This window comes from Armigeres subalbatus, chromosome 3, assembly GCF_024139115.2.
Source record: "Armigeres subalbatus isolate Guangzhou_Male chromosome 3, GZ_Asu_2, whole genome shotgun sequence".
In the NCBI taxonomy this organism is placed as follows: Eukaryota; Metazoa; Arthropoda; class Insecta; order Diptera; family Culicidae; genus Armigeres; species Armigeres subalbatus.
In genome coordinates this window covers 318,397,194-318,421,170 of record NC_085141.1, presented here as the reverse complement: position 1 = coordinate 318,421,170, position 23,977 = coordinate 318,397,194, and the positions used below count along the sequence as shown (strand labels likewise).

Here is a 23,977-nt window from a genome sequence, read left to right as displayed (position 1 = left end):
AATCAGTATTATCCCTCTTTTTGTTGAGCCGAAACTGATTGAGGTGCGCACCTCAGGCATTGAAAGCGTGAGTGAAGTGGACGAGCATTGATCTAATTGAATCATAGCATCCTTTGCTAGTGAGTGCCTTGCTCAGATGGACACCAAACAATGATTATGAGCGATCGTTGCTGCGTAAACAACGAGCAACAGAGTTCGCCAAGCCAAACTTGGTATGGTATCCAGGGAAGCTACGATTGGAGCATTTGTGTTACGCTCGCTCTACTAGAATAAAACCAAAACACATCAGGTGTTCTGCTTTATTCATTCTGCTTTCAAGTAGCTGGGATGGAGGAGAGAAAGTATCGAAGCCTCCCATGCAGTGTATCAGAGTTCCATTCTTATATCGGACTTAATTTTCCTAATGTCTGAAAAGATTTTTCTAACAGCGTGTGGTAACAACACTCATTGTTAGGTTACCAAGTGATTTGCCTCACTCAGTTGTCTCCCGTTGGTGAGCGATGAAGATCTTTAAACATTGAATCAACGAACGCCAAATTTCAACGATCTAGAAAGCATCAGCGATTAGACCGCAGTAGAGCATCAAGTTGGCATGAATTTAGCCGATTTTTACTCATGATCTGATTTTTTTCAATGCCTGGCGCACCTTTGAGAGCTGGTATAAGCCATTTGTTGAAGAGTATAAATAGCGGTACCTTAATCTAAAGAGGCCTTACATCAAGCTTGAGAAAATATCTGAATAAAAAACGACTATTTCATTTCTTCTCAATAGAAATGGAGTAGAAAGACAGCACTAAACAAATGACACGGGTATACTACAAAAGTTCAATAAATTGGACGCAGTAATTCATCCCGATTTCATGTTTTCAAAGTCAAATAACTGCTTTGCGACCAATAGGGTTAGAGTAACAGAAGAAGCAGTCTGTGATAAATCGCCGCGCTCCCGTTATTGGTAATAAGGCAATACCCCTGCATTTGGCAACTTTCAAAGAAATACATCGTGCAGTGTATGCTTTTGAATCTGATCTGAATCTGATATAGAAATTGTGGGATTTTTAAGTATTCTGATTCAAATTCTGTTAAAACCCTTATTTCACATAAAATTATGTGATTAAGCTGACGTATACTTCATATTGACTTATCAGTGTGGCATAGATATTTTTTTATAAATAATTTTTCCTGTCTCCTACAAAAACTTGTAACAAAAGGATATCATTTGTCTGTCAATTTGTCATTTGGTGCATATGAGGCATGCATTTTTATCAAGTTTTCTTCCTCAGCCGACTTCAATTGAGTGTAAGAAACAGCTGCTACGGACAATATGAGCCGGCCACGCCCTTACAGTCAATATAGAATAAGGAGAGGAGAATGAGTTTGACACTTATCATTATAAGAGACTGAGGAATACTCTGCATCTCCGTGAGCCTCACGGGAAAGGAATCGTTAATTTGTTGAAAAAGTAATTCATGTGAAGCCACCTTGGTAAGCAACTAAATATTTATTGTAAACGAAGTTATTTTGAAAACTCGAAGACGAAAACCGTGTTTCAAATCAATTCAACGCAAAATCAATGCGCTTCGTTTAATAATAATATTTTTCTTAGCGGTGGCTCTTAAGGCCTAGTTATGCACATTAATCTGGTTTAAGGCCTAAGAGGTGAAGAAGTCAGCCTTTAAAATACGTCAGCGTTCTAAAATACTTCACAAGGTCCCTAGAAATCTACGCCATGGTTTTGTTTTGATCTGATTCATACAGTAGACGTTCGATAACTAAAATATGTCGAAAGGCACTCGCTAACTGAAAAGTTAACATGTTGTAGCTATCGAACGGCTACTGTTTATGATTGACTAAAATATAAATTCCCCCTAATTAATTAGATATTTTCCATAAAAAATTAGGAAATTGCCAATAAATAAATTAGAGTATGAGCAATAAATAAATATAAAATTTCCACGAAAAAAACAGATTAGCACTTTTAAAAGCGAAAATGGCAACTATGAAAGAAGAATTTTCCATGAAGATATCAAAATGTTCCACGAAAAAAACAAATTTCCAAAAATACATCAACATTAGTAATAAACAATTACAAAATGTTCCACAAAACAAATATTTCTTCCATAAATAATAAAAAAAATCCACAAAATAATCAGGAAAAGGCAATGAAAAGAAAAGAAATGTAAAAAATCAATTAAACTGAGCCTGTGATTTTTTATGGAAAATTTCTTATTCAACATTGATATTATATTTTGCTGTCGTATCTGATGCCTTAAATATTGAGTCGGATCAGTTTTTGAGTTTAAAAAAAATAACAAAACACTGAAGACGTTTCATAGAAGAAAACTAAATACGTATTTGTCGACTCAGAATGGGCTTATGTAGAAAGCGTTATTAGAAAAATTTGTATAACATTAAGATTTGAAAACACCTTTATGATTTTGTTCAGCGGCGCAGCCAAAATTTTTGATAAATCACGACCGTACGAGGCAGTATGGTTTAAGTCTAAATTTGTTTCGAAATTCCGTGGAATTCCGTAAAATTTCGTTAAAAGCTTGTTTTTTCTAACGAAATAGGGTATCTGTTCCTATATCAATAGCAATAAGAAAATGCGTATATGAAATGCATTTATTACTCACCCAATAATTAAGAAACATGAGAATAATTATGCTCGGCTCACGTCATTTTTAATTGAAAACAATTTGGTAACTTCAAAAATGAAATTGTTATCACATTATAGAAGAATTTAGCTAAAAATCATCATCACTGTCATGCACCTATTTCAATAACATTCAAAAATAGTTAATCCTATGCCTGTACCTATATCAATAATACTGTCTCCAACATAAAATACGCACACTATTAATGAGATGAATCTGCTAGTAGCAATCGAGCAGTGTACCAAACCAACAGAGGTAGGAAAATGAAAATAAATGTGATTTATAATTTTGTTTTTAATAATTTGAGTCTTGTGAACTAAATCATACTCAAACGGAATTTCAAATAATATTCCAAACATTGGAGAAGGTGGTCTATTCATTATTGTGTACATACAATGTGAGAAATTTTAATCAAATTGATTTTTTATTTGGTTTATCGATGGTTGGGATTAATATACGGGCTGTTATTAATATGGGAACAGATACCCTATTCGTAATTTTACGAAACGAAACGAAATCAAGAAATCAGATTTCGCCATGTTCAAATTCCGCGAAATTCCGCGGAATTTCGTTTCGAACTATCTAAAACGAAATTTTTCGAAATACCGCATATGCTTAATTACCTGATAACTTTCCATTAAAACCACAAACGCTTGATGAAATTTATTCGTTTAACGATTCGTTTCATTCCTATTTTCGGTTGCGTATGAAAAGCTTGTTGTAGATAGAAAGACTCTGATTAAAGAAGAACTCGTCATCTCCTAACTCACACGCTAATTTAGTCGCTTACTCCGATGGATGTGTAATTAATCCTACAAAGGTAAATAATTAATATTGAGCGTCTTAGGGGAAAATGTTATAAGGTTAAAATACTTCAAACTTCCGCTATATTCACTTATGTATCTACAGATACGTATTTCGTTTTCTACTTGAAAACTAGATACCTATAAAAGTTTTCAAGTAGAAAACGAAATACGTATCTGTAGATACATAAGTTTTTTTTTATTATTTCTTTATTAAAGAGGCTTGCAGCCCAAGGCTGGCTCACCTGTAGATACATAAGTGAATATAGCGAATATAGTAAATGGAAGTTTGAAGCATTTTAACCTTATTACCTACAAAGGGTTTCAAACCCTCCCGCACACCTCAAGCATTCCGCTCCTAACATCGACGAAACGAGGACATACGAATAGTGCGTGCTCGGCAGTTTCGTCGACCCCTGGGCGGGAGAGTCCGTATGACCAAACCTATGTAGGTACCACCTAAAGCAGCCATGGCCTGACAGGAACTGTGTCAGATGGAAGTGGACTTCCCCATGCCTCCTATTAACCCATCTTGATACGCTAGGTATCAGTCGATGGGTCCACCTACCCTTAGAAAAGTTATCTCAGTCCTCTGGTTCCGCGCATGTCGAAACTCTCCTCGTCTTCCCGTATGACTATTCCAATGGGTAACATACACGCAATCACACAAGCTGCATCCCGTGATACCGTGCGGTAGGCACTTAGCACTCTGAGACACGCTAGCCTGTGTACACTCTCCAGCTTCTGCAGGTTACGTTCGACGCTAAGCGCCGAGGCCCAAGCTGGGCCGCCGTATCTAAGGATAGATACTGCAACCCCAGCTAATAACCTGCGTCTACTGGAGCGCACCCCCGAGCTATTGGACATCATCCTGGATAATTCCGCAATAGCTGTCCAAGCTCTCCTGCAGGCGTAATCTACGTGACTGCCGAAGTTCAGTCTATCGTCGATCAGCACCCCGAGGAGCTTCACCTCCCGCTTGGAAATGATCTCACAGTCGCCCACGCGAACCACTGCCTCCTGTACCGACTTACGGTTGTTAACAACAACCAACGCCGTTTTGCACTCCTCTACTATAGCGATCGCGTGGGCCGTCGTCGGTTCCACCTCCTCAATCGACTCTCCTTAAGCCTCCGGCGGTCTGTCGTCGGCGAAGCCAACGATCTTAACACCTGGGGGAACTTCAGTCTTAAAACACTATCGTACATAGTGTTCCATAGCACCGGGCCCAGGATAGATCCCTGAGGGACTCCTGCGGTGATAGAAGCACTACCCTCCCCTTCATCGGTCTCGTATAAGAGTACGCGATTCTGGAAATAGCTTTCCAAAATGTTGTACAGGCCCACCGGAATGCCCAACCGGAGTAACGAGAGCGCGATGGCATCCCAGCTTGCGCTGTTGAATGCGTTCTTGACGTCGAGCCTCACTATCGCACAGAATCGAGTTCCCCTCCGCTTGCGTTGTATCGCTACTTCCGCAGTTTTCACAACCGAGTTGATAGCATCCACCGTGGACCTACCCTTACGAAACCCAAACTGATTGCTTGACAGGCCGTTCGTACCTTCGGTGTACGGGGTAAGCCTGTTGAGGATAATCCTCTCAAGCAACTTCCCTGTGGTGTCCAGTAGGCAGATTGGTCTGTACGCCGATGGGTCACCTGGTGGTTTCCCGGGCTTCGGCAACAGCACCAGCTTCTGTCTCTTCCACCTATCGGGGAAACTGCGCTCGTCCAGGCATCTCTGCATGGCTGTCCTGAACATGTCAGGGTTAGCCATGATCGCTGCCTTCAGAGCGAGGTTTGGCACTCCGTCGGGCCCCTGAGCTTTGTTCGTATTAAGGGTTCGTGCCACCGCAAGCAACTCTTCGTTCGTCACCGCTGCCACTTCAGCCACTTTAGCACTCGCGTTCTGCGGTGCTGGAGGTGGCTAAGGGCTTGTGGCATGGGGCGGGAAGAGAACCTCGATAATGCGATTCAACCTTTCCGGCGACCGTTCGGGAGGCGCCAGCCCCCCTCTGGTCTTCGCCATTACTATCCTGTAGGCATCGCCCCAAGGATTAGCATTGGCGTTCAGGCATAGGTTGTCAAAACACTTCCTCTTACTGCTACTGATGGCCTTGTTAAGGGCCAACTTCGCAGCTTTGAACGTCAAGCGGCGTTCATCCTCAACTGATCAGAGCGAGCTCTCTGCATCCTTCGCCTAGCCCTAAGGCAGGTTGACCGAAGGTCTGCGATTGCTGCACTCCACCAGTATGCTGGAGGTCAACCGTTCCTCGGTGGTGCCCTCCTCTGCATGCTGGCATCGCATGCACGTGACAGGATAGCTGTCAGTGCGTCCCCTGTAAGACTGTCGGTGTTACCCTCCAGTCCCAGTGCCGCGGTTAAAATTTCGCTGTCGAAGTTTCGGGCCTTCCACCCTTGAACCTGACGGGGATTCCTCAACCTCGGTTGCTGCACACCACAGCTGATCACGTAGCGGATGGCTAGGTGGTCGCTGTGGGTGTAGCCCTCGTCGACCCTCCAGTTCAGTCCCCCGGATAGGCCAGGGCTACAGAACGTAACATCAATGAACGACTCCACTCCATTCCTACGGAACGTGCTGGTTGAGCCGTCATTGGCTAACACGACCTCCAACTTTGCTAGAGCCTCTAACAAAGCTTGACCTCTCTGATTGGTGCAGCGGCTTCCCCACTCCACCGCCCAAGCTTTGAAGTCCCTCACTATGACAACCGGCTTCCGACCTACAAGGTCGGACGATAGCCTATCGACCATCCGGGTGAATTGCTCTATTGGCCACCGTGGTGGGGCATAGCAGCTACAATAGAACACCCCGTTGATCTTAGCTATGGCGACACCTTCGACAGGTGTGTGTGTGTGTACAACCTCTTGGACCGGAAACCGGCCTGTTGTGCAGTTCGCCGCCATCTTGGAGTCATCCGCGACCCAGTTTCCGTTATTGGCAGGGACACGGTATGGATCTGCAAGAATAACGACGTCGGTCTCTGACTCAGAGACCGACTGCCACAGCAGCTGCTGGGCAGTAGCACAATGGTTAAGATTCAGCTGTGCTACCCGCACGGCGATTTCTTATTGCCACTGTAACAAATGTATTTGTTACATGTCAGATTTGTATAGTTGATTCGCAATTGTCTCCTCTTTGTTATTTATTTTTGAATAAATGTCCTAGATGTATACCGCCCTTATTAACATTGTATGTCACGTGAAAGCATAATCTACATAAACATGTTGCAGTAAAATTTTAGAACAATTAGATTGCCTTATTTCAGGCGGAGAATTTTATGTGTATGCTTGTTCTAGTACTCGAATATTTTAAAAATCCTGTCTTTTAGGCGCAGTCTGATGCTCGAATAATTTTAAATCCTATTTGAAAAATGATGTATCTTGTGTTGCTGTCTTCGCAGTCTGATGCTCAAATAATTTGAAAATTCATCATCGATATGATCAATTAATTCGAAATACCTGAACCGGAAACCCTTTTTCCCAACCAATCAGAATTCACATATTTCAATAAAAAAAACCGGAAACCCATATTGGACCAATCAGAATTAAGAAGAGAAATACAATATCAGTTCACCGACTTAGGGGGTTGAGCATATTGGGAGACGAACTCTGAGTTATTCTGGTGGAAACCGTTGGCAAGTGATCATATCAGTTTAAAGTTTACCTGATTTTTCTATGGTGTTAACCAAAATTACTTGCGTGTAGTGCAATCTAAAACGGTGAAGTGCGTTTGCTTGGAATGTTTTCTGGCTAAATTATAAACTTATTCGATTGCATTTTCTCTAAATTAGATTTTGAGTTATTTCGGTTTGTGGTTTAAATTTTTCAAATAAGAGTGTCAAGCAAAAATCGGTTGGATAAAAAGGTAAGGAAGTTTATTGAAAATAAGAGTGCTCGAGCATGACATAAGTTACGTTGAACAGGTGCCAAACCCATTCAACGTGGGTGTTTGTGCTGGAGGCACACTATCCGTACCGTCACGGCACTCGGTCGTCGCTAGGTGGCAAGCAGCCTGACCACCACCTTCGGGTCCGGGGCGCAAATATACCCGTCGAAACCCTGCTGTGCGGCCGCTCTAGAATACGGCGATTGGAACCAAAACCGAAAAGCTCCGACAACGACGACATCGAAACTCTTCCGTCGTTGGAACCACGTGCCAGCTGGCCAGCAAGTAAGCCTGTTCCTATTAGTGCTAATGAGCTCGAAGAAACCTGTAAATAGTGTAAATAAGGCCTTTTTGTAAAAATTGTAAATATTAAAATTAGTTCCACTCCAACCCTCTATTCGATCATTTTGGTTTTACACTCTTTTGCAAATTATTATTTTTATTTAATCATTATTGGATTTTTTTCTTAGGTTCTAGTTTTGGGATTTGCTTTAGAATAAGTAATAAGCCGTAAGTACTTCTTCCTCGATTTAGATTGTAGCCTTTGGTAGTATAGGATTTTCTTGTGCCTTAATGGATCTCAGAGTTTGTTGGTGCGATAGAATTAAAAACAGTCGAACGCTGATAAGGTAGAGCTTTTCTAGTTCAGTGATTGGTTTCCGTTTGGGCTCTTTTTTATGGTTTTTATGTGATTTGGGAAATAACTACCTGCCCTGAATTAGGAGTCTTTGGCCGGACTTTAACGGCACTGGTGACCCTTCTAAAGAAGGTGGCGCTTAAGTCCCCAGTTGTGATTCACCCGACACGTGGTAAAGCGAGTAATTAGACCCCGGAACCGGGACAAAGGTTTCATTTGGCGCCCAACGTGGGGCCCTGAGAATTTATTAGGCTATTTTTGATTATTTTGAAATTACTAAATTTAAATTTAATTGCATTATTTTTCTAATTTGAGCGTGAAGTGTGAGTGAAATTTGTTGGTCAAAATGGCCAAGTTTACTGCTAACCTCTATCGAATGGATATCTCACATTTAGAACAATGTGAATTGGAGTATGAATTGATTCTTCGAGGATTATTGGTTTCGGAAATTAGACAAGAGAATGAGCGACGTTTGAGGTACGCTTTGAGAAATGATGAAAAAGAAAACCGCGATTATCTTTCATGGAGAGGCATTTCTGAAGAATGTGCGTTTATTGGAAATCGGTTGAGGGAAATCGAGGAGTGTATCATGCGTCAAGCTAACCCCGTTTTCAAGTCCAGACTGTATCATTATTATCTCAGGCTTAGGAGATGTCAAGTTCAAACTCCTAATGAAGAAGAAAACCGGTACGTTTTAGTAGACATCATTAAGGAAATGCTCTTAAAATACTTCAATGAGTTGATCGATAATAAGGACGAATTATACATGGCAATGGAGTCACATAGTTTTCACGTAGGTAGACAGGAAGTGGAGCAGGCAAGATCAGACCAAGTTTCGAATACTGGAACAAATGCAAGATCAACCGGAGCTATTCCGAAAGTGACAAATCAATCGCGTCGAGTTGCTTTCCTATCTTCGACTAGGGATGATGATCATAGTGTAGGTTCAAATGAGGAGAGTGAAATAGATGATCTGGTGGTGTTGAATTCACCGGTAGTTGAAGTTGAGAATCCGTTATACAGACCGACTAGTGTTCCTAGTAATGCTGAATCAAATTTATCACGCGGACAACAAAATAACGCCCTTTCCTCAAGTGATTACTCTCCAATTGGACATGCAAATACAATAACTAACCAGGCTAGACCTCCGGTTTTTGTTAGAGCTTTCAGACAGAATATGATTCATCAGAATAACTTTGCAGAACCGTCGAGAAACGAAGACTTTGTTCACGTTTCCCAAATTGAGTCCTATGTTCAAAAGTACGTTAGCACTTATTTAGGAAGCCAAATGCCAGACAGAACTATTTCCAATAGACTCGATCGTCTAACTGATCAGTTGAGAAATGTCAATATTCAAGGTGCAACCGGATTTAACCCTGCTTGTCCTTCAGGACTTATTGGTTCAACTCCAAATTCGTTTTTACCAAGCTCAAGTGTGACACGAAAATTCTCCGTTGTGCCAGGAAACCTACATGCACCCCTGTTTCATATGACTAGTCAAACATCGTCTAACATGGTGTTCAATCGTTCTGCACCCAACCCGTCGGAAAGACCTGATTTGGACCCTTTTCAATCAAGGAATAATAACAATATTCTGCGAAACCCTTTCGATTCAACTCCGATACAAAACGCAAGATTGTTCAAAAGACTCCCACACCATCTATGCAAAATTATTGGAACTTGGCCGAAGTTTTGCGGTGATAATAATACTGTTCCCCTGGTTTCTTTCTTAAGGACTATTGATATGCTCTGCAAATCTTATGAAGTCGACAAGGAAGAGTTGAAGCCTCATGCACATCTTCTGTTCACAGGTGACGCATACACTTGGTATACGACATATGTTGAACGTTTCATCAACTGGGATACGCTACTATACTATTTGACCATGAGGTACGACAATCCGAATCGGGACCGATATATTAAGGAGGAAATGCGCAACCGTAAGCAAAAGCCTTACGAACTATTTAGTGCTTTCTTGACTGAAATTGAGTCCTTATCACAACGTTTGATAAACCCAATGCCAGATATTGAAAAATTTGATTTAATCGTTGAAAACATGAAAATATCATATAAGAGACGATTAGCTCTCGAAGATATTCGATCAATCGAAGACTTGGCTCAAAAGTGTTACAGATTTGATGCTTTGGAATCAAATTTGTTCACTCCGAAATCTAGAGGTACAAATGCAGATGTTCATGCACTGAGTGCCGAAGAAGAAGACTTGGAAGAAGAATACGTCAATGCTATGAACGTTAAAGGAAGTCGTCTTATACCTAAGCAAACCGATAATAAATATCCCACTAACCAACCCATGACAGAAAGAGGTACTGGAATTGTTTGTTGGAATTGTCATGGAATGACCACATTTGGAAATCCTGTCCTGAGGAAAACGAATTTTTTGTCATGTTTGCGGGTATGCTGGAAAGACCGCCTTCAACTGCCCGAACAAACATCCAACTAACCCTGCATTTACTAAAGAGTCAAAAAACGGACTTCAGGAGAACTGTTAAGGAACCAAACTTCGTCTCCTAATCTGACCGTGGTTCCCAAGATAGACCTAGTTAACCCATTTCCTACTTTTTGTGAAGTATTTGAAATATCACTTAAGCCACATCGTTGCCCTAAAATAAAAGTCAAAATACTTGGTTTTGAAATGACTGCATTGGCCGATACTGGCGCAGCTATTACCATAATTAACTCCAGAGATCTTATCGACAAGTTGGGTCTACAAATCCATAAAATCAATCTCACAATCAGAACCGCAGATGGTACTGCTCACGAATGCCTTGGAGGCGTACAGGTTCCGTACACCTACGGTAGTATAACTCATGTTATTCCTACGGTGATTGTCCTAGGAATATCGCAGCCATTGATATTAGGGATGAACTTCCTCAATCAATTTGATTTTCAACTTTGTAGCCCTCATGATCCAAGTCCTTCAAACCCCAATCAATTAGACGGTGGCGTAGACACTATTAATTTGTTCTTCATCGAAGAATATTTTGCAACGAATCGAGAACATCTTATTTTTCAACTAGTACCCGAAGTGCCCACAGACAGTTCTTTAGACCCAAGTCTCGTAACTAGAACAGATATTGACCTTAGTCTGGAAATTCCCACATTAGATTTCCCATCGAATATATTCACCAGCCCGGAAGAAATAATTACTGAGCATAGTCTCAGCATGTCACAACGGTTAGAGCTGTTCGAAACCATTAAATTGCTTCCTTGTACCCAGGAAGGTCATTTGGGGAAAACCAATCTGATACAACATAGAATCGATATTTTTCCTGAGGCACATTTGAAAAGAAAACAGCCTATGTACAAGTATTCGCCCACGGTAGAACGTGAAGTTGATGCAGAAGTTGACCGGATGAAAGCACTCAGCGTAATTGAAGAGTGTAATGGACCAGTCGACTTCCTCAACCCGATTCTACCAGTAAAAAAACCCAGTGGTAAATGGCGAATCTGTTTAGATTCACGAGGCCTAAATCAGATCACCAAACCTGACGACTTTCCTTTCCCTAGTATGACTAATATTCTTCATCGCATTAAGAAATCTAAATATTTCTCCATAGTAGACTTGTCCGAATCCTATTATCAAGTTCCGCTAGAAGAATCAGCTAAAAACAAGACAGGTTTTCGAACAAATAAGGGGTTGTATCGCTTCACCGTAATGCCATTCGGTCTAACGAATGCTCCAGCAACGATGGCCCGTCTTATGAACCAGGTCTTGGGGCATGACTTAGAGCCGCACGTGTACGTCTATCTAGACGACACGATTATTGCAACAGAAGACTTTGAAACTCATTTATATTACCTAAAAATTGTGGCACAGCGATTTAAAAACGCAGGCCTAACTATTAACATTCAAAAGTCAAGTTTTTGTCAACGAAAGATAAAATACTTAGGGTACATTATCTCCGAAGACGGCCTTTCAATTGACGCTGAGAAGATAAAACCTGTGCTGGATTACCCTATCCCTAAATCCGTTAAGGATATTCGCCGCTTACTTGGCTTAGCGGGGTTTTATCAAAAGTTTCTTCCCCACTATTCTGACATGACCGCACCAATATCTGACCTCCTTAAAAAAGGAAAAAAGGTTTTATGGACAGATGAAGCTAACACCGCTTTTCTTAAGCTAAAGTCTGCATTGGTCACAGCTCCAATTTTAGCTAATCCTAACTTTGGCTTACCTTTCGTTATAGAAACGGATAGCTCGGATCAGGCCATAGGCGCCGTCCTAACACAGATTCAAGGAGGCGAAAGAAAATGTTTGGCCTACTACTCAAAAAAGTTGTCCAGCACTCAACGCCGTTATAGTGCAACGGAAAGAGAATGCTTAGCAGTCTTATTAAGCATCGAGAACTTCAGACACTTTGTCGAAGGAACTCGATTTGTGGTTCAAACCGACGCCATGAGCCTGACGTTTTTAAGGTCAATGTCGATAGAATCCAAGTCGCCTAGAATAGCTAGGTGGGCATTAAAATTGTCTAAGTATGACGTTACCTTCGAATACAAAAAGGGAAGTGAAAATCTTTCCGCTGATTTTCTCTCTAGGGGAGTTAATGCGGTACAAATTGAAACTCCGGACGCATACATCAATGGTCTACGAGACCAAGTCCAAAAACATCCTGAGCAATACAAGGATTTCAAAGTCCAAGATGGCAGAATATTTAAATATATTTCGAACACGACAGAGCTTGATGATTCATGTTTCAAGTGGAAATATGTCGTCCCATCTTCTGAAAGAAGAGATATAATGACTCAAATTCATACAGAGGCACATTTAGGTTTCGCTAAAACCTTAGCAAAGATTCGAGACAAATATTACTGGCCAAAAATGTCGGTTGATGTCAAGCGATTCTGTCAAACGTGTGATGTTTGCAAAGAATCGAAATACGACAATGTAAACACTACTCCACCCTGCGGGAAACGTAAACTGTGTTCCAGGCCTTGGGAGATGATTTCCCTGGACTTTTTGGGACCATACCCCCGGTCAAAACGAGGAAACATATGGTGCTTAGTGGTTTCTGACTTTTACTCAAAATTTGTCATGGTTCAATGTATGAGGTCAGCTACGTCGCAAGCGGTCTGTACCTTTCTTGAAAACATGGTTTTCCTAGTATTTGGTGTCCCTAATATTTGCATTTCTGACAACGCCACTGTATTTACGTCAAGGCTATTTGAAAGCTTATTACGTCAATACCAGGTTACACACTGGAATTTAGCTGTGTATCACCCGGGACCTAATCCTACTGAGCGTACTAATAGGGTTATCGTAACTGCTATAAGATGCTCACTGAACGATAAATCTTCTCATAAAGAGTGGGATGAGAATGTGAACCGAATAGCCATGTCTATCCGAACTTCTGTTCATGATAGCACGGGCTTTACGCCATATTTTCTAAATTTCGGCAGGCAAATGATTAGTAATGGTCAGGAATACGAGAATCTGCTAGAAACCAATCAAAATTCCGACTATCGGCCGGCAGTATTACCCGAAGATCAAAAAAAATTGCAGGAAATTGTGCAACGAAATATGAAGAAGGCCTACGACAAGTATTCGCACTACTACAACCTACGAAGCAATCCTAGAAGACAGTTTCAAGAAGGAGAATTTGTTTACAAGAAGAACGTACATCAGTCAGACAAGTCCAAAAACTTCGTAGGCAAATTTGGTAATCTTTTCACAAAAGTAAGAATACGAAAAGCAGTTGGTTCAAATACATTTATATTAGAAAAACTTAACGGGCAACGCATACCCGGTACATATCATGCCTCGTTTTTAAAGAAAATCAACACTTATACTCCTAAAGCTATGTCGGTAAGCAGTTAAACCCTAACCTTACAAAAACTACAACTCACCAGAGAACTAAAAACACCCTAGTGGTCATCATATTACGTAGCGTCGCCATCCATCTACGATAGGTTGCTCGAGTAGGATATCGTCTACCTAAAAAGAGAAAAACGTTAATAAAACGATCAACTAGTCAAATATTGTAGTCGATGTTGTAGTTTCATCCTCCGCGACACCTAGCTCAAAAAGAAAGAAAAAAATACATTATTATCTCCATAAAAATAATGTCATTAATATCAATAGGTTAGTATGTTAAGTAAGAATAGTCCGCAAAAATAATTGAAACTAATTCGCTTACCATGATTAAATATCCCACGTAGATTAATCACCAATCTGTACATAATAGCGTAGTATCTCTCCAAAAATTCAGTCAATCGTTCCATCGAATCTCAATATCCAGTCGTTTCGCATCTCCAGATAATAAAATCCTTCGTCAGTTCCACAATATTTCAGCCGCCTCTACCTTTCTTTCCTTACAATCATCCATAGAGTACTAATCGGTATCTCCAATCGCATGAAATACTACATCTGAAAAGAACGTAGTAGAATTCGGTCAAAAATTTGATATTTTTCTACAATAATTAAATAATTTCCATTTTTGCCTTACCTTTCAAGTCTTTATCAGATACAATTCGTATTATACAGCACAGCTGATAGGTCACTTGAATAAAAAAGCATCTCCGGTCGCAAATATTTTATAAACTATTTCCCGTTTTCCACAGTTTCCGCTCGTTTATACGACAATGATATCCGGTACAATTAGGAAAAACTCACTTTAACTTGACAGATCACTTATGAAGTAAACAAACTAGTACGAAAAACCACCCGTTACCATCCAACACAGATCATAACAAGATAGTTACCACCCATATGATTCAACGCGGTATTCGAAAAAGCTTTTATACAGCGCCTACATTTATGCAATAGCTCAAGTGATTTCCGAAACGATAAGAATGAGTGCGTTCAATGAATGCGTGAATAAGTTAGATTAGGAAAGCTTAGAAATGTTCTTCCATTTTTCATGGAGTAATTTGCAATTAGAGCAAGTATTGAAAAATAGTTTCTTTCATAAATTTATGGAGTTATCAATCGTTAGGTCACATATGTTCTTCCATTATTTATGGAGTTATTTTGTTTGCTTAGGGGGAAATTGCCTACTGCGTAGCAATATATTAAGGTATGTTTGAAAGTATGAATCGAGTGAATGCGAATGGTTTAGGTTCACCAATTGGTCAACAAAACAAGATATTCTGAATATTGAACGATTGACTATTGTAAATATGAAAGAAAAATAGCAATCATAATAGCCTTGTTGATTTCAAGGAACAACAATTAGCATTTTATTTTGTAAATATTTGCTTTAGATCTGTATACGAACTAGCTTAATGTTCATATGCAGCGACTCTAATCATAAATTAGAAAACTTAGTATAAAGGAATGTAACAAATGTATTTGTTACATGTCAGATTTGTATAGTTGATTCGCAATTGTCTCCTCTTTGTTATTTATTTTTGAATAAATGTCCTAGACGTATACCGCCCTTATTAACATTGTATGTCACGTGAAAGCATAATCCACATAAACAGGTTGCAGTAAAATTTTAGAACAATTAGATTGCCTTATTTCAGGCGGAGAATTTTATGTGTATTCTTGTTCTAGTACTCGAATATTTTAAAAATCCTATTTGAAAAATGATGTATCTTTTGTTGCCGTCTTTTAGGCGCAGTCTGATGCTTGAATAAGTTTAAATCCTATTTGAAAAATGATGTATCTTTTGTTGCCGTCTTTTAGGCGCAGTCTGATGCTCGATTAATTTGAAAATTTCTCATCGTGATGATCAATTAATTCGATATACCTGAACCGGAAACCCTTTTTCCCAACCAATCAGAATTAACAAATTTCAATTAAAGAAAAACCGAAAACCCATTTTGGACCAATCAGAATTAAGAAGAGAAATACAATATCAGTTCACCGACTTAGGGGGTTGAGCATATTGGGAGACGAACTCTGAGTTATTCTGGTGGAAACCGTTGGCAAGTGATCATATCAGTTTAAAGTTTACCTGATTTTTCTATGGTGTTAACCAAAATTACTTGCGTGTAGTGCAATCTAAAACGGTGAAGTGCGTTTGCTTGGAATGTTTTCTGGCTAAATTATAAACTTATTCGATTGCATTTTCTCTAAATTAGATTTTGAGTTATTTCGGTTTGTGGTTTAAATTTTTCAAATAAGAGTGTCAAGCAAAAATCGGTTGGATAAAAAGGTAAGGAAGTTTATTGGAAATAAGAGTGCTCGAGCATGACATAAGTTACGTTGAACAGGTGCCAAACCCATTCAACGTGGGTGTTTGTGCTGGAGGCACACTATCCGTACCGTCACGGCACTCGGTCGTCGCTAGGTGGCAAGCAGCCTGACCACCACCTTCGGGTCCGGGGCGCAAATATACCCGTCGAAACCCTGCTGTGCGGCCGCTCTAGAATACGGCGATTGGAACCAAAACCGAAAAGCTCCGACAACGACGACATCGAAACTCTTCCGTCGTTGGAACCACGTGCCAGCTGGCCAGCAAGTAAGCCTGTTCCTATTAGTGCTAATGAGCTCGAAGAAACCTGTAAATAGTGTAAATAAGGCCTTTTTGTAAAAATTGTAAATATTAAAATTAGTTCCACTCCAACCCTCTATTCGATCATTTTGGTTTTACACTCTTTTGCAAATTATTATTTTTATTTAATCATTATTGGATTTTTTTCTTAGGTTCTAGTTTTGGGATTTGCTTTAGAATAAGTAATAAGCCGTAAGTACTTCTTCCTCGATTTAGATTGTAGCCTTTGGTAGTATAGGATTTTCTTGTGCCTTAATGGATCTCAGAGTTTGTTGGTGCGATAGAATTAAAAACAGTCGAACGCTGATAAGGTAGAGCTTTTCTAGTTCAGTGATTGGTTTCCGTTTGGGCTCTTTTTTATGGTTTTTATGTGATTTGGGAAATAACTACCTGCCCTGAATTAGGAGTCTTTGGCCGGACTTTAACGGCACTGGTGACCCTTCTAAAGAAGGTGGCGCTTAAGTCCCCAGTTGTGATTCACCCGACACGTGGTAAAGCGAGTAATTAGACCCCGGAACCGGGACAAAGGTTTCATTTGGCGCCCAACGTGGGGACCGAAGGGACAAGTAGGTCCACCCATAACATGGTTACGGGCTTGCTTCCTACTAGCGCAGATAAGGCACCTTGGTGCTTTATCGCAGGCCTGCGCAAAATGTCCCTCCTCTCCACAACGACGACAGAGGTTACTTCGGTCCGGCCCCTTGCACTCCCATGACTTGTGACCAGATTCGAAGCACCTAAAACACTTTTCGACTAAAGGTGGCTGGAATATGCTTACTGGGCATATTGATCATCCAACCTTCATTTTCCGGACCGCCAGGACCTTTTTGGCGTCCGCTACCAGTAACTTGAACCAAGCTACCTGCGTGCCAAAGGGCCCACCTCTAAGACGAATAGAAGACCGCTCGACTTCTACATCGCACTGCAACTTTAACGACGAAATGAGGTCCTCTGCCTCGGTGACTTCGTCCAGCTGTTTACACCGGAGGGTCACCTCAGTGCCCAGGGACCTCACTTCCACTCCCTCACCCAGGACCTCCTGGGCCAACCTCTTATAGACGGTACTGCTCGTCTTTGCTCCACGCTTCAGTACCTGGGAGCTGCGGACTCGTTCGATTCTTATTTTCAAGATATTTTATGTTTATGTTTATCCTTTAAAAATTAATTTCAAAGATTTCGTCAATTTACTGGATTGCATAAATTATTGTGCCGATCGTAAAATTAAATCATGCTGTTCACTTATTAAATCTTCTCGATAGGTTTGAAATGACACCAAATAATTGAGTTTTGTTAGAAATGAACTGTTATTAGTATGAGTTGATCTACACGTGTACTCTCTCGGCTGCGCTCAGAATGCTCAAAAACTTGGATACTTTTTGACAGCTTGCTTTGGAGATTTTTTGACAATCGTTTTGACTCTATCCGCAGCTCCCCCCAAGCAGCACAAGTCAGACAAAAATGGTTGCTGCAACTTGATTGTGACAGAATCCGGTCACATATAAGTTGCAGTAACCTATGTGGAACATGTGTGCTGCTAGGGCCAGTTCAGCACCAAGATCAGTTCACCTGCCTTGGTGCGTCTGACGCTTCGCACGTCCTCAGCCAGTGTCGAAAGCTTTTCGGCACCTCGCATGGTCTTAAGAACGTCGGCGTACCTCTTTTTGTCGATCTTGACCAAGAAGGCCTCACCTCTGTCCCTAAGTTTCCTTGCAGGGTGAGGACCCGAACTCCTCTTAGCTCTGCTAACGAGCTGCCAGGGATTTTCGGTCCGCTGAGCAGTCGTCGCAGATTGGCTACCATCACTCTTGGGTTTAGTAGCCTGGGCCGCACCGTTGCCCTTCCCTCGTGGTTTCGCCTGATTGGGTGCCCTCTCTCGACGATTGGGCGCCCTATCAAACTCGACCGTACCGCTGTCCGTAACAGTAAGGCGCCGCTTAACGTTACCGGACCGACCGTCTGACTGCTGGCGGGCGCGTTTGGAGCGCGCCGCAGTCCCTCCCTCGCCGACACTCGGGGTGGTGCCAATCACCTCTTGCGTCGAGACCTTCCCTCCAAGGAAGGAGAAGGGTTCTGCCGGAGTACGTGTCTCCCCCTTCTCGCTTCCAACCTCCCTCCTGGTGAGCGTGCCATGTTCGCGTTTTACCGCTTGAACCGACTGTCGAAGTACCAGATCCTTGCTAATATTGTTCCGACCGCTCGTGAACTCGATGATCTCATCGAGCTGCTTGGCGACTAACCGGATACCGGTTAGAGGCTCACCTGGTGTGTTGACTGCCTGAGCATCGCTCTGGCTGTCAACCCCTCCCGCTGGAGTAGTGCTAGTCCCGTGCAAACTAGCTACTGCCTCAACACCATTCTCCTCCCTAGTGAGAGGAGACCTCGCTAGACTCCTACTTGCGAAAGGGTCTCCTGCTGCGCCTACGGCGCCCCTACCTCTGGAAACTGGAGTACTTGACATAGCTCATGGGTCCCCCTTGCAGCTGCCATCGAATCCTACTGAAGTAGTCGCCTCTGTGATCTCATGGTTGTCTATGCTTGCGAGCAAGCAGGGAGGCCATGCGTGGGTTGACACTCTCGTGTTCAGAGCCAGATCGGCGTTAGTCAGGGAGTTCATCTGAGCCTACTTCTGTCTGGTCACCAACCAGGCAGCAGAATTGGACAGCGTGCCACAAGGCCCGCCACGGTTTTATGGGACGGAAGGCAGCCTTGCCATTAGCCCACCCGCCGTTTCGAGTCGGTTTCACCCGGCTCTACTAAGGGAGTAGAATGACTCGGCTGTCAGCCCTCGCAATATACAATATAACAATATACCAAAACACACAACCTGTAACGCGCCTGCCAGAACCGTAATTGAGACTTAACTGGCAGTCTAAGTATCAATGCGCTAACCAGCGCTTCCTTCGTTGTAGTTCATTTAGCCGTCTAGCCCTTCAACTGCCGTTGATACGCTATCGTTTCCAGCGAGCACCGCGCGGAGGCGAACTACGCTGCTCGCCTCAGCACCAGCACATAGTCTATCTGTGAGCAAGTGTCTCCACTCGGATGTTGCCAGGTGTGTTTGCGGATATTTTTACGTGCGAAGTAGGTACTGCTGATTGCCATCCCTCTAGCAGCAGCAAAGGTTACAAGTCGCTGGCCATTATCGTTGGTAGCAGAATGTAGGCTTTCCGTACCAATGACAGGTCGAAACAAACTTTCTCTTCCGATCTGCGCATTTGCATCCCCGATAACAATCTTTACATCATGTGTTGGGCACTCTCCGTAGGCCTTATCAAGGCTCTCATAGAATTCATCATTCACATCATCAGGCTTACCGTTCGTTGGGACATAGATGCTGATCAGGCTACAGTTGAAGAATTTGCCCTTCATTCTCAACACGCAAATGCGGTCGCTTATCGGCTTCCACCGGATAACACGTTTCATCTGCTTCCCGATCACAATGAAGCCAACTCCTCGTTCTGCTCTGTTTCCGCCGCTATGTTGCAACAGGACCTCTATTCTTTAAGTGTTCCACTTTTACGCATGGAAAACTACCATAAGATAATAAAATAACAAACTAAATTAACACCTCCTGAATCGAAATTCGTCCGCTGTGGACGGATTTCCAATCAAAGGATCAAAATCCGTACAGCTGTTTTTCTACTTCATATTTAAATTAAAGCACACCAATTAACCAATAAACTTGATTGCCACTTTAAATAGTTCAATACACACCTTGAGAAGAGATCCGTTCGATTTATATTCCGCTGAGCTTACTTTATTCATTGCGAATTGCAATTCAAACACAAGAACTTTTGGAACAATCATGGTTAACACGCGAAAATGGCCCCTGAAAATCTGTGTTTATAAGAGCAAGATTTGTTTTTGATTTTTGTTATTTCAATTTCAAAGCCTACTTGTCATTTCAATGGCCAAATTCTCACCGACAAGCATATCGACACGGTTGTTTCATAAGGGCCAATGTCGCAAACGCCTTTTCCTGCAAATTCCTCAACAACTGAGACCGCTCCCAGCGAACAACCACTTGGAACTGGTGGCGCTCCGCGCCTTCTATCGAACGGAAGTGGAAAATACCGCCAGAAGTCTCTAATCTTCCTGAAATCAGCAGAAGAAGTCAATGTTTACGTTTGCGACTTTCGCCCTTTTGAGACAACAATGTCGATATGAACAGAATAATTTAAATTATTTATAAATTGATTACAACAAAACCTCTTTAACTTGATGATATCTCATAAGGTAGGCGGACTTCGGTGTTGTACGGATTTCGGTCCCTCACGGTATTTCCCCATCGGTAATATTTTGCTCTTTCTGAAGGTTTTCAAGTGTTTCAAAGAAGCCTCGATTAGGTTTCGATAAAATTCGCCGCCGATTATGGCACCCTTCTAGACGATTTGTGGAACGAGGCAAGTCTTTTTGCACATTTTTAAACACATTCCAACCTATCGAAAAACGGTTTGCTTTTGACAATGGCTCAATCCTACGCTGGAGCTAGAGTTCTTAGCGTTAGAAAAGCATCTGGTACGAGTTTTGGTGGTAGGAATGTAAGGACTTGAGTCATTTAAAATTCCATGAAAACATCTTTGTTGTTCGAGTATGATTGTACCAGTCCACTACTTTAAATCCGTTTGTTTGGCATAGGTAAATGAAAAAAAACAACCTTGCGTTTGAGTTTCAGGAAATATTGGTTGAACCGCATTTATTGCAGCTTTCTCATAGTCAGTGATTACCTCTTCCTTATTAAGTTCGACACTGGTCTGAGCTGCGTAATTGACCAAAAGCTGGAAAGCGTCGGTATATGTTTCTTCCGACTTAGACTGCAGCAAAAAATATACCATAAGGAGAAATCTGGCTGATTCTTTTGTACCGATGGATGCCAAAACGGAGTACATTTGACGGAAACCTTGCGGAGCTGTGGCAAAAATTCGATCATTTTCCAAAGCTTGGATGGAGCTAAACGATTTACATTGTCTGTAAGTTTTCAACATAAATACAATTTCCTCAAACATAATTGTTACCATTTTATTACCTGCAGTAGAGAACATCAATATTACTTCGCCTTCGGTGAATTTTTGCCAGACTAAAAAAGTAGAAGGTTGTTCACACGACCGCAAAATCAACGTAGAATTACGTATTAGAGTGCAGCGACTCAAAACAGTAACTATAGGTTTCTTGCCTTTAATCATTTTCCGAATTTGATTTTTAACATTTATCAAGTCACGCGCCAGATGACTAATAGCCGAAATGTAGGCAATAAACTGAGTATCAAAAGTTTTCAACAGTGCCTGACGAAATTTAATTTTCAATAGTTTAGCGATTTTCTTCAATTGTCTAGTTGTGTGAAAATCATCAAAATCGGTTGGAAGATGGCTGAGTTATTAGCCCATACTTCATGACCACTTTTCGTGACGGTCTCAAATTTGATTCTGCAGAATGACCCCCGTATGTTTTTCCGAAGGACGTATTCTACGTCAAAACGGGGACCCATTTAAAGTTTTTTTTTAACATTCGCCAATTTCTTCGAAATCATCCGGCGTTTCAGGAGCTTTAGAATATGTTTTAATTGGTTCACTGTTTCTTCGACATATCTTCTTCTTTGCTGGTTTCGAAATCAATGTTCTTTGAAGGTGTCTATCCTATGCTTCTGTCCTGTTGTGACTCGCAAAATAAGTGTCGCTCCACACCGATTCAAAATATTTAGGCTGCGCTTTTTACACAGGCCCAATAATGAACGTCATTTACCTACATTATGAATAAAAATATTTGTTTTTACTTCTTTATTTACTTCAACATGTACCTTCTTGTTTAAGTTGTAAGCATAGCCGTTAGATAAGATCTTCGGACGTCCTCGTATAGATTTAGAAATTTCATAATCTTCTGCTACAGCTTGTTTTGATGTTTCTGTTACTTCCACTAAGGCTTGCACAGAATTCCTCAATGCGCCCTCTGGAAAATCGCTCTGTTCTATTGCGTTTCTGACGGTCTGTCTGTCTGTTGCAGTATCTTCCAGCTCAACCTTCTCGGCTATAACATTCGTCAACACTGTACCAGAATTGTCCATCAGGTCTTCAGAAGTTTCCGTTTCTCCGAGGAAAGCATCTTCATTGACTTCCATGGCCACTTCTTCTCCTGCTGAATGAATTTGAAATACGTATCTGTAAAGTTCACCATGCTGCGGGTGGCTGGGTTCGATTCCCGGTGCCGGTCTAGGCAATTTTCGGATTGGAAATTGTCTCGACTTCCCTGGGCATAAAAGTATCATCGTGTTAGCCTCATGATATGCGAATACAAAAATGGTAACTTGGCTTAGAAACCTCGCAGTTAATAACTGTGGAAGTCCTGAATGAACACTAAGCAGCGACGCGGAAATGTCCCAGTGGGGGATGTAATGTCATTAAGAAGAAGAAGTACTAACTCGTCTTATGACAAGAGGAAATTGCTGATAAATACTTCAGGGTAGAAGCAATTGATAAATATAAAATTTTCGCGAATAATGCAAATTTTCCAAATGCCAAAACATTATCAGCACTTTTTAACGTAAGAATCGCAATTATAGAAGAAGATTTTTCATTAGGAAATCCAAATTTCCAATAAAAAAATTAAGATGTCTCTCTTCTCATTTCTTGCATTTCCTTGTAAAAAGTGTTCATGTAATAGTAGAAGATAGTTTAAAAAAGTTTTCAGATATAGTGGAAAACGAATGATTTCAAGCACACATCATTGAACGAAAGCGACAGTGATGTAGCACAATGATTGCACTTCTCGCAGTCATCGAATCACGCCACGTTCTCGAACCGGTTTCAACACCAAATAGCTGAAACAATTCCAAACACCTCAACGTCCAACCTCCTCTTGCAGATCAGGATCGATTTCGACCGCACTGTGCTCAATCGTCGCCGGCCAATAATCCGCCCATAACAATAATTTAAATCATCATATGTTATGTTATACGATTTGATGGTTACGAGCTTTCTGTCTCCTCATCCACCGGTCGATGGAAAGGAGAAGCAATTCCCAGATCATCGGCAGCGCAGTCTGGATGGATATATAAATAATTTGATTGCCCTGATCGAAGCATTAGGGAAAATAGTTCACAGTGTGTTTTCGGAGCGAGCTGGCTTTACCAATTTTCACGATTATTGACTAGTTTAAAATTTTGAATAATTTAAATTACGATCAGAAATTTACTCTGAACAAGATTTGCTGAGGAATTAGAAATAATTTGACCCCAGTCTCCTTCCAATTATCACTCTTCTTTGCCCTTTGCTGGAAGAACTTCAACCGGTTATTTGATTCTGACTCAAATTGGATTAGATGCAAATGTGGAATATAATTTTATTGGGCGTATAATTCAGGGGAATCAGTTTCCATTTCGATCTTCATAAGCTTTGCTGTGAAACGCGCATTTGCATGAAGTTGGATGAGACTGATTCTCGATCTGGCATAAGAAGCACTCCGATTCATAATTGTCATTAAAAAATGGCTTGTTTCACGTAAAATTTAGAATTGTAGAAATGCT

At 41.3% G+C, this 23,977-nt stretch overlaps 1 protein-coding gene and 3 long non-coding RNA genes across 4 annotated transcripts in view; 3 read left to right on the top strand and 1 right to left on the bottom strand.

Annotated features, from left to right (window-relative positions):
* LOC134225415 (insulin-like growth factor-binding protein complex acid labile subunit) overlaps window positions 1-23,977 on the top strand; it is a 531,242-nt gene that overhangs the window by 310,816 nt on the left and 196,449 nt on the right. The gene's annotated exons all lie outside the window — the stretch shown is intronic.
* On the top strand, window positions 7,022-7,530 carry LOC134220935 (uncharacterized). The gene is made up of 3 exons (XR_009982125.1): window positions 7,022-7,200; window positions 7,268-7,341; window positions 7,400-7,530. It is a non-coding gene; the product is annotated as an uncharacterized LOC134220935 (long non-coding RNA).
* Window positions 7,549-15,054, bottom strand: LOC134220934 (uncharacterized). Its single transcript, XR_009982124.1, has 3 exons — window positions 14,467-15,054; window positions 13,868-14,387; window positions 7,549-7,687 (listed from the first exon to the last, which is right to left on the bottom strand). It is a non-coding gene; the product is annotated as an uncharacterized LOC134220934 (long non-coding RNA).
* LOC134220933 (uncharacterized) lies at window positions 15,830-16,957 on the top strand. The gene is made up of 3 exons (XR_009982123.1): window positions 15,830-15,981; window positions 16,049-16,122; window positions 16,181-16,957. It is a non-coding gene; the product is annotated as an uncharacterized LOC134220933 (long non-coding RNA).